The sequence below is a fragment of the Loxodonta africana genome, chromosome 11 (assembly GCF_030014295.1).
Source record: "Loxodonta africana isolate mLoxAfr1 chromosome 11, mLoxAfr1.hap2, whole genome shotgun sequence".
In the NCBI taxonomy this organism is placed as follows: Eukaryota; Metazoa; Chordata; class Mammalia; order Proboscidea; family Elephantidae; genus Loxodonta; species Loxodonta africana.
Genome location: NC_087352.1, coordinates 104,654,003 through 104,658,521, shown reverse-complemented (window position 1 = coordinate 104,658,521; position 4,519 = coordinate 104,654,003).

Sequence of the window (4,519 nt, the reverse complement as noted above, 5' to 3'; positions counted from 1 at the left end):
GAATTACAAAGGTTCATGAGAAAACTTTTGAGGATGATGAAATTGTTCATTCTCTTGATTATGGCAGTGTTTCGTGTACTTATACATATGTCAAAAATTTATCAAGTGGTATATTTTGAATATGTACCACTTACAATATGTCAATTATACCTTAATATATCTTTTTAAATAAAACAAAAAAGATTATACATTGCAATTTAAGATTTTGGAGGATGAGGAATCCCCAATAAAAATAAGATCGAGACAATGATCCGGAAGTGGATCTATGAAGTCAACTGGAGGTAAAGACTACTGGAGTTGAGACTACAGTAATTGTAAAGTTAGATTATTAGATGAGTTGTTTTAGTGGATATGAATCTTCAGAGATGAAGGCAGGAGTTCGGGTAGAGCACAGACTGTGACGAGAGCGATATCATAAAAGTATTCTGCCTAGAGGAGAGAGGTTAGTAAATGACAATGGCAAGTGTGGATAGACTTTGGTATAATCAGATTTTATGAGACTCAAAGGAGTGTTAGCTTTTACCTTAAGGGAACAGGCACTAGCCTGGTTATAGTAGTGAGGAGGCAGGAAGATGTCGACTGACATTCCAGGCCCATTGTATTGGGGAAAGAGGCACAGTAAGCAAGTGAATGAAAAGGGTGTTTACTAAAAAGATAAAAATGTGAGGGCTTTGGTTTATAGCTGAAAACTCCAGAAGGAACATGGGAAGATGGAGGGAAGGATGCATCCAGTCCTGTACTGATCCAGGGAGATAACGTCTACCTGCAGTAAATGGAGTTAGGCTCTGTGGAAGAACAGGAGACCAGGTGGCTGGGTGAGAAGTCCAGGAAGAAGGGTCTGACATTAGATATTTTATATTTATGCGCAGGTTTCTTCAAAATGGAAGTGACTCCAAATCTCAGGCTGTATCTGGCCTGATGTCTAAGGGATGATGAGGAAATGCTATAAAACTTAGTGAGTGTTATTGTTTCTGTGGGGGTGATTATTTCATGGTGTTTGGGCCAAATAGCAAGGAGTCTGATGAATGCGGGCCTGAGGCGTGCCTGTGTAGCTGCCTCTGAAACACCTCCCACCCCGAACCCCACAGGACGTTCCTATAAATGACTGCTACCGTGATTTTTCTTCAAGTACCAAGGTGGACTCTTCTTCAAACAAGACCATTTATTTTCAATACGAGCCCCATGAGTTGTATTTGTGGGGGTTTATGTTGTTCAGGGAGTTGCTACTCACTAAATTGTGGCTCAGAATGAACTGAGGCAAAACAATGTTTTAGAAATCCAAATATCCTTTTTACCTGCCAGAAATCATCATCGTGTGTATTTTATTTGAAACATATTCAAAAATAATCTATAGGAAGAGATCAATCATTCTTACCTAGAAAGTAAACTCATTATAAAACTGACTTGATGCATGGTATTCTAGACATAACGGACCCAGACTATTTAGAGCACTTACATTAGCAGCCCACAGGAATTTACAGACAAGTGTTTCCGAGGAGCCAGGTACTGCAAAGGCTTGGGCTCTAAAGCTGCTCCGTCACCGTCATTAAGCAATTCAGACCACCTGCGACACTCTCGCTTTGGACCTGTGCAGAGTACTTGTGATCGCTGACAGGGCTTCTATTGGCTTTCTTAATTTTCTGCCCCTCTAGAGTTACTGAAATTGAACTTTAGAGTTCCAAATACTAAAAGCCTCTTTCTTTTATTTTCTTTAATTTCTTCCCTGTAATATAATATTCTTTCTTCCCAAAGAAGATGAGGTAAGCAGCTGCTTCCTTCTATAATTTTCAGTGCAAACATGTAAGAAGTAGCTGCTGCACAAGATGAAAATCTTCCAACCATTTCTCTAAAGAGCTTAGAACTTTCTCTAGAGCCTGCATTTTTAGTCACAAGGACAATAGTCCCTCCCTGGAACTTCCTCTTCCCTCAAACTACGCAAGCATCTTGAACTGAGATGCATGGCAGCCTGGTGTCCTGAAACAAGTGTCTCAGCCCTAAACGTCAGTCCGTGCACCACCCACCCGCCTTCTAAGGGGAGTTACACAGGGACATTCCACAAAGTGAATTCCCTGTGCCTCTGTAGTTCTCCCAGCAGTTTGGGACTTTCTCTATAATGCATGAGGTTTTTTTCTAAAGGCAAATTTTACTTAGTCACACATATTTTCCCTCTTGCTGAACGTCTTGAGTTTAAAATTGGAAGAGATACATGGCAGGGTTGTATCATTTCACCTTACTTGTTTGATATGTATGCTGAACAAATAATCCACGAAACTGCACTCTGTGAAGAATGCTTTCTCACGATTAGAGGAAGACTCATTAACAACCTGAGATACACAGATGACACAACCTGTCTTCACGAAAATGAAGATGACTTGAAGTACTTAATGATGGAGGTCAAAGACCTCCAGTATGGATTATACGTGAAAGTGAAGAAAATAAAAATTCTTACAACTAGACTGATAAACAACATCATGATAAATGAAGGAAAAAAAAGAAGCTGTCAACAATTTCATTCTACTTGGATCAACAATCAATGTCCATGGAAGCAGCAGTCAGAAAATGAAATTATATATTGCATTGGGCATATCTCCTGCAAAAAAAAACCTTTAAAGTTTTAAAAAGCAAAAATATTCCTTTGATGTCTAAAGTGTGCCTGACTGAAGTCATGGTCTTTTCAATCACCTCATATGTACCTGGAAGCTGGATGATAAAAAAAGAAGACAGAAAAAGAGTTGATGAATTCAAATTGTGGTGTTGGTGAAGAATATTGAATAGACTGTGGACTGACAAAGGAATGAACAAATCAGTCTTAGAAGAAATGCACCCAAAATGGTTGGATAAAAGATAAAAGACTTCAGCTCACTTTTTTGGGCGTGTCACCAGGGAAGAGCAACCACTAGAAAAAGATACCATGTTTGATAAAGTAGAGGGTCAGTGAAAACGAGAGAAACCCCCAGTGAGATGGACTAACACAATAACCACAACCATGGTCTCAAACATACCAAAGATCATGAAAATGATGCAGGGCCGGGCAACGTTTTGTTCTGTTGTGCATGAGATTGCCATGAGTTGGAGCTGACTCAAAGGTAACTAACAACAGAGCGATTGTTGGGTAGTGTCTACCTGTGTAACGGACTTCAGAGGTCGTTTCCAAGGATAGAAGTAACTATCACAAAAACAAACATTTCATTTTACAGGAAGAAGAATCTCTTCAAAAGATGATACTTGGCTACCTCCACAAAGAGCGTACACACTCCTGGAGACATGGGCAGTAACCTCGCAGAATCATTTTTTTCTTGTATATTTTTTAGGGAGGCACCAAATTTGTTGGTAGAAAGTCCGTACGTATAACCAAGATATGTTTTCTTGTTTAAAATTTTTACCCTTGTATTGTCTATTGACTTTATTTAGGACATTATCATTCAGTGGAAAAAGACACATCCACTATGTTCCCCCATTCCTATACGTATTCCCACTTTGTCTTAGTAATTTATTAATTAGCAATATATCCTCCTCTGCTTGCCATAGTTAAACCTCAGTGTCCTAGTACTGATTTATCAAAATACAGTTTCTTTAAAAAATAAAAAAGCTTAGGAAAAACAATGTTTCACTGTGGTATTCTGATATGATTCATGAGTGTGCAGATGAGATAGATTTCTAGATGCATTCTTGAACTATAATCCCTTGTGAATATTTGTGGTGCTTTTGGGGGGGAAGCTGTTTCAGAGATCTGCTAAAAGTATTCATTTAGTGGATTTACTCACTAAAATCCCTACAATTATGATACCTAGTTCCCATAAATTATTTTTGGAAAAAAGCTGATACAAATAAATATTACTGTATTGTAACATTTGAAGTGTAAACCTTTTTCACACACAAACTGTGACGAAAGGCAGAAACTTGACAAGCCCAAATTCTCCGCCGTAATTGCTGAAGCAGTGTAAGAGCAATGTTGGCACTTTTGCCAAGTTAATATTTGGTATGAAATATGTGCCTTATCTTCTGCTGAACTATCTCCTTTCCAGCTAGAAACTGGGAAGTAGTCTAAATTTAATATTTCTAAAATATTTTGAACATTACAATTCTAAGTAAATTTGATCTACCAAATGGTGTAGAATTTTTTTTTCTGACCCTATTTCCACTTTCAATTCCAGGTAACAACAAGGTCTAATCTTTAAGGCTGAGATGAAATTCTACAGTTGTCAAATTTACTGTTAGTTGTTTTGTAGAAACAAAGAAGCTTCATATGGTAAGCTGTGACCAACTTACTCCACTGATAAAAGAACCACAAGCCTCAGACCAGGATTTGGGATCAGACTCCGAGGTGACTATTCTGCCCTGTGTTTGTGATGGATATACTAGATTTTGTAGGCTCTGATGTTCAGCTCCCTAGTATAATGGCTGGCATATAATAACCACTTGATAAATATTTATTGATTGTATTGATTGCTACTGATTGCAAGCTCTTTGAGAGTTTGGACTTTTTTTTTTTTTTTTGATTTCTGCTATGTCCCTGTCA